The following is a 7,449-nucleotide window of genomic DNA, read 5'->3' on the forward strand; positions in this document are numbered from 1 at the left end:
GATTCCCTAGTTCCCACATAAGGCAGATGTACATACTGGTACATACGCCTGGAGTTCATTTGCAGTGGCTAGAGGCCCTGGCATGCCCATTCTCTCCCTCTCTCTCATAAATAAATAAAAAGAAAAACAACAACAAAGAGGCTACTAATGGGGGCTTGGGGAGATGGCTTACATGTTAAAGGTGCTTACTTTTAAAGCCTATCAGCAGCCCAGGTTCAATTCCCTAGCACACACATAAAGCCACATGCACAAAGTAGCCCAAATGTCTGGAGTTCATTTGCAAGGGGCTCAGATCCTCCCACTACCCCTCTCCAGTTCTCTCTCTCTCTCTCATAAATAAATAAATAATAAATAAAAATATTTTTTAAAGGTTACTAATGGATCGCTAGCTCTTGGGCAGAAGGGTAAGGTACAGAGGTAACTCTTCTGTACCTACCTCTCCTCTTGGGAGTTCTCTACCTTGTCTCCTTACAGCTGTCACCATCCCAAGCTGTGAAACTATCAAAAGGTGTTCTCCACCTTCCCTTTATCCAAGTCTATTCTCAGTTAAGCCAATTCACACCAACATATAAATAGCTGTTGAAAGCTTAATGAATTACTTACAGATGGGGGAGTGTGGTGGTCCTTACTCACTGCTTAAAGATAATCCTATAGTTCAATAGTCCAAATCACTAATAATAGCAATTCCGACATCACTAGTGGACTAGTAGACAATTACTTTCATTGGAAAGGAGCCAAGAACCCTTTAAACCATTTCAGTGAAGATAGATGTCTTGCTTTTTGAGTCAGATATCACCATATTAAAAATAAAGTAAAAAAAAAAAAAACAAAAAAAAAAAAAACGCTACTCAGTCATCCCAAGCTGTTCCCTGGGGTGCACTTCCTCCTGGGACTCCATGATACCTTAGCTCACCTTCTTTGCTTCCACTTCTCTAAATACTCACTTCTACACCTCATGGAATCTGGCTTTTGCTAACATCATTCCACCAAAGTGGTTTGCCTCAAAGGTAAATCTACTTGATACTCAACATGCTCCACTCTTATTTATTGTTGGTTCCCTTTAAACAGGGCTAAAATTAGGTTGAGACCAGCAAGCAGTTGTCTGAGGTGCAAAGTTAACCTAGGCATTTACTCTCCATGTCCGGTAAATTCAGGGTTGGCATGTGGGAATGAGGACCTCCTTACATTTTGTTGTATAGATGCCCTACCCTTGTTTCTACCTCTTTTTGGAAAATACCTGAGCTTCCTGACCTGCAAGGGGCTGCCCCATGCCTTTGCTCATGATGCAGACGGGAATGTGTTTTGAACTTGTCCACATCCTTTTGTACTTCCTTCTGGTTATCAGCACCCTGACGAAACTGTCCATTCCCACTTCTGCGTGTTTCTAGCAGGACTGCTGAATAGAGACCCCCCTCCCCCACCACCGCCTTCTGATCCACAGTAGAGTTTACATACCAAACTGGGCCAGCCCTTTCCAGAAATTTCCGACTTGAAAGCAGAGGAGCTGTTTTCTGTAACTCTTGGGTTGAAAATTGTAAAAACAAGGTGTTGCCATTATAACAGCAAGGAGCTTCAAGGAAGAGAAGTCTGGCTGTTGGCCTAGGCCTGTAACCCCAGCTACTTGGGAGGTTGAGGCAGGAAGATCACAAGTTCAAGACCTGCCTGGGCTATAGAAGGAGAAGAAACAGGCTGCAGGAGACACAGCAAATGCTACCACTGAAAATGTCTTATATGCTGCTGATGCTGAGGTCTGCTCCAGCCTTGTCTGTCTGGGCCTGACGTTGTCCCCTCTTGAAACTACACCTAGTCACTTGCAAAGAAGCATGCAGAAAGAAAGCATAGCATGCTGTTCCTTAGCCACCCCGTCTTAGGCACAACAGGCAACCTTCATGGCTCAGCTCAGAGACTTTTCCTCCAAGTGTTCCCTCCTTCACGGGATTGCAAAGCTCATCTCCCCGTGTTTGCGCTGCTACACTATTCTGTGCATCTCTCCTGGTTACTCAGCCTCGTATCTTTTCTCCTGCTGTGCCACTGTGCTATGACCTCTTCAAGGTCAGATCGCCAATCTATGCCATTCTCCTCAGAACTGAGTGTAAGAGCTTTCACATAACACAGTCAATTGATCTTTGCTGAACTAAGTGAATGAATAAACATAACTCAAGGATAGCCAGAAGTTTTATGTTTCACTTGAAGAAATTTTAGTCTGAATTTTAGTCCAAAATGGAACAAGAATTTGTTTTATCTACAGAAAAATAAAGAATGGTCATTGATTACTAGGAAAAGAAAGAAAATCAAAGAGTGTCAGTTTTTTTTTTTTTTCCCCACATAGGGAAATAAAACCTTGTACTCATATGGACTCAAATCTGAATAAGTAGATGAATTCTGGAAAAACATACAAGAACTAATAAACAGTGTCTTTAAGTTTGGGGAAGCAATTTGAGAGCCCAAAAGATGAGAGGAAAACTTCAATACAAAATTATATTTTTAATTTTGTAAATATTTTATTTATTTAATTATTGATGAGACAGAGAGAATGGGTGCACCAGGGCATCCTAGTCACTGCAAACAAACTCCAGGTACATGTGCCACCTTGCGCATCTGGCTTTATATGGATACTAGGGAATCAAACCTGGGTCCTTTGGCTTTGCCGGCAAGTGCCTTAACCATTAAGCCATCTCTTCAGTCCTAAAACTGCGTATCTTAAATTTATTCAACCACATGAATCAATACCTCTTAAAAATGGGATGGAAAGATGGCTTAGTGATTAAGGTACTTGCCTCGGAAGCCTAAGGACCCAGGTTCAATTCCTCAGTACCCACATAAGCCGATGCACAAAGTGACAAATGCATCTGGAGTTCTGGAATTCATTTGCAGTGGCTCCAGGCCCTGTTGCACCCATTCTTTTTTTCTTTCTCTCCCCCTCCTCCTCTTTTTAAATAAATAAATAAAATATTTAATAAATATAAGAATTAAATTAAAACTAAATGCATAACATAGTAATTAAATAGAATAGGGGGCTATTTTATAAAGAGCATTCACATAGAAGATGAAATAAGAAACATTTCTTAATGAAATATGCATGAAAGCACTATGGTATGGTTTAAAAAATCTATAATTCAAATAGCTAAATAGATATGAAGATGATATACTCTAATAAATTCTGCTAAAAGTTTCAATGGCATCAGAAGCCCTGAAATGAAAATGACATTGACATTGAAGCTAAATACAAAGGATTCAAATAAAATTATTTCATATACAAAATAAACAGAGATTTCAGAATTTTCCATGCTCCATATCTACTATTTAGTGTTTTCTTTCCAGTAAAAACAAAAAAGAAAGTCCTTGGGCTACAGAGACAGCTCAGTGGTTTAAATGCTGTCTACAAAGCCAGGTTCAATTCCCCAGTAACCACATAAAACCCAGATGCATAAGAAGGTGCATCTGGATTCATTTTCAGTGACTAGAAGCCCTGGCATGCCCATTCTTTCTCTCTCTCCCTCATAAATACATACATATATAAATAAATAAACAAATAAGTAAATAAAATATTTTAAAATATTGTCCTATCCTTCATGAAATCATGCTGGAATTTGGAAGGCAGCCAGCTGATGGTTAGCCCTCATAGTGCTGAAAAGTACTACATGAGCTGCTGGGGGAAATGACCTCCAATATTGTGAGCAAGCAGGGAATCCTGCTAGATAGGAAATCAACCAGTCAGAGAAGATGTACACACATGTCCATTAGCGGCACTCAGCCTAGGTGGATAACCAGAGGTTCTCTGATTAACTAAGAGACCCACTCAATGGGAAGGAACTCATGGCTGGTACTGGGAACTAATCCAAGTCCTATGGAGATGAGGACCATGGACGCTGGCGAGATCTCACTCGTCTTTGGTCAAAATAGGAGCTACACCCATCAAAGTCTCTCTTAATTAACTATGCTGATCCCCTTTAGCCCATGCTGCTCTTACTCTCCATTGGGGATTCTGTTTTCTCTTTTATAGATGGCAGCAAAAACTGGGAAGAGCAAATTCTATCAACATGACAAGTAAAGATAGCTGACTCCCTGTCATGAGATGAACCACCTCTTGCACATCAGCCAGGGTTCAGGTGAAACCACAGAGGAAATGGCAGGATAAACATGAGTGCTGCTCTCATCATGAACCTGACAATCAGCACCAGGGAGATGGTGATAGACACTGAGGACACTCAAAATGTATCAAAGCAGAAATCCAGAAGTTACTGAGAGCTAACACTGACATGGAATTATAACACACCTACCAAGTTTCAGGACACATTGTGGAAGAGGGTGTGGAAAGATTATAAGAGCCACAGGGTAGAAGTAGTATCCAGAGATATTGCCCACCCCACGCAATGATTTCTGCTCTCATAACTCAGCCTATAATCCCATAGTGAATACCAGTAACCCCATTGATGAGGGCCCTCAGCGCAATGGCGACAGAGAATACGAGAATGGGACTAACAATTTGTCCATACAACAAAAGTTTCTAATTAATATAAATTTTATAAAATTCTCCTTTTGCCACAACTTATTGAATTTTATACATCCAAATGGATGGATTTTGTATATAAATTATATCTCAATAAAACTGATTTGAAAAACATGCTAGATGTTAAATGGGAAGGGATTTTCAGTATTTTACCAAGTCATCTCCAGTGTTTTCATCAACAGACACCTTTTCAGTTGTGGATCATATATCTTGAAAGGTTTTGTCACCTAAGTGAAGTTTTGTAAGTAATCATAATGGGTAAAACCAATAAGCAGTAAAATTAGGTAAGCTGTGGGCACCAAAGTTCTTAACTTTATTCTGCTAGTTTACAGATTAAAAATTGGGTCTTTGCATACATATTGTACTTGGAGCCTAATATAATGAGCTAAAATAACACAAAAACAGCTTAACGTTTGCTTTATGCCACCTTAAGTAGTAAACTTATAGTTTGGCTTGTTTAAGCCATAGATATCATTCCTCTAATAAAGAAATACTTTCACTGTCAACACCCATTGGTATCAATAGTACTAGTACAGACTCTTAATCTGAGCAGAAATACGTGCACTCATTCAATCATCCAATAATCGGTCATTCATCCGTCCACTCAACAGCTATGGGGTGCCAGAAATGTAACAGGCATCTTCAGCTTTCTACTCACAATGAAAGTCATTTCTTCTTTCAACGGTTCACCTAATGAGCAGTAAATGACTATATATCAGGTGGAGGTCAGAAAGCAGCACTTGCTCATCTTATGTCCAAACATTGAAACCATGATAAACTACTTTCTGGTCTCCAAAAAGAACTTTCTCTGGTTGTTTATAACTTACTACTAGAAATCTGAGAGAATTTTTGGATAGTGGGAAAAGTGACAGGGTCCTCAAACAGGAAGTTGAACTCATCTCAGAAAGAGAGTAAAGGATAGACTTTAGAAACCACAGATTGAGCCATAGCACTCTGGCCATACTGAGTGCCACAAGTTTACCATCTAAGGACAGCATTTTTATTCTAGACTTGGATGAAAGATATATATATATATATATATATATATATATATATATATGCTATCTATATATGAACATATATCTTTATACATATGTTCATATATATATATATACACATACATATGTAATGTATAAGAATGATTACTATGATAGCAGATAAAAACAAAATTCAAAAAAATTTAAAAGGAAAGAAAGAAGAGAGAAAGAGCTCAAGCAAAATTTTCTCCATAACCCAGACAGAAAGCTCACTTTTTCCTCCTCCAAGTGTGAGTCTAATCATCATAGTTTTAGTTTATTGGAAATGTTACTCCTTAGCACTCAGTTCTGCCAGCTAATGCGGCTAGGTAGAGTACAGGTGTCAGGATCACTTCACAAAGTAAACAGAAGAGTAGGCTCCAATGTAGCAACCTGAGTGCCACAGGCCATGCAAGTAGCAAAAAGCCACTAGAAGATAACAAGAGCCAGAGGAAGACAAATTCATAATTTAGAAAGAAATTGGAGGCCTACAACACACACCAGGCAATGTTCACTTGCCATTGCTCACTGCAGTCTATGTGTCCTTTCAAGACTGAAGTCAGAGAAAGACACTGTGTATAGAAGGACATCACCCCCAGAAGGCTTCTCACGAGGACAGAGAGCGGCGCGGAGCTTCAGGGCTAAGCTGGTGAAAATATCAAGGCTCTTTAGAGAAGAGGCTGATTATAAGGTGAGGGGCAAGATGAGCCTGGTAAGTCTTTGGTACTAGAAAACAAAGCAGTTCCTTAAAAAAGAAAAAGGAAAATAAAGAAAAAGAAAGGTTGAGATAAGTCAAAGTGACGCAGAGGCCAATACAAAGGAATCTTACAATCATCAGATTCGGAACAACTTAGAGCCATGAAATTATGTAATGGTAGTATTGGACTATAACCTATAATATAAAAGAAACAGCTATAAGTCCATATTAATGCACAAAAATAATGGTAAGAAAATAAACAAGTGGGAAGGAAAGGGCAGCATTTCCTTGAAGAATTCTGACTTGTGATATTTAAAGAAGATAAGAACAACAAAGTAAACACTGAGTAAATAGTATGGTAATAATTGTTGCAGACTAGGTACTATAAAGAGCAAAAATTAGCAGGCAAATGATAAAAAAGTAGATAATTAATATACTCTCCATGTATCCTAAGATACAATTATTAAATGGAAAAATGAAATTCCACAGAGAATAAACCCAGTATAGCCACTTTAATCAAGCAATTGACATAAACACCACCAACAATATTGACACCATGCATCTCTGTTAAGATATACTAACATAAGGGCTGGAGAGATGACTTAGTGGTTAAGGTGCTTGCATGAAAAGCCAAAGGACGCAGTTTTGATTCCCCAGGACCCATGTAAGCCAGATGCACAAGGTGGCACATTCACCTTGAGTTCATTCGCAGTGGCTAGAGGCCCTGGCATGCCCATTCTCTCTCTCTCTCATAAATGAATAAAAATAAAATATTTTACGTGCTCTTCAGCAGTACATATACAAAGTTGGAACAATACAGACATTAGCATGGCCCCTGCACAAGGATGACGTGCAAATTTGTGAAATGTTCCATATATTTACTCAAAACACCCCACAGCAGAAATCCAGAAGCTGCTGCGGAGCACAGTACACTTAAACCACAACCCCCACGGCTCAGGGAATTTTGCGGAAGAGGATGGAGAAAGACTGTAAGAGCCACAGAGTGGAGGGAATGTCCAGAGGCACTGCCCCTGTCCCTTACAAAGACAGACTGCTGCTCTCACATCTAAGCCCTGCAAACCTGGGGAAGAGCAGCAATCCCACTGAGGAGGGCCCTCCACAGAATGGGACCAAGGAAGGAAATGATGGTACGATATAGCCATATGACTTTCTACTTAATTTAAAAAAAGAAAAAGAAAACATATATTTTTTAAAAAGTTATACTA

General features: G+C 39.3%; 1 pseudogene; it reads left to right on the top strand.

Moving 5' to 3' along the window:
- Positions 1-7,002: 7,002 nt before the first annotated feature.
- Positions 7,003-7,103, top strand: LOC123462499 (annotated as a pseudogene).
- Positions 7,104-7,449: the final 346 nt, after the last annotated feature.

Source organism: Jaculus jaculus, chromosome 7 (genome assembly GCF_020740685.1).
Source record: "Jaculus jaculus isolate mJacJac1 chromosome 7, mJacJac1.mat.Y.cur, whole genome shotgun sequence".
In the NCBI taxonomy this organism is placed as follows: Eukaryota; Metazoa; Chordata; class Mammalia; order Rodentia; family Dipodidae; genus Jaculus; species Jaculus jaculus.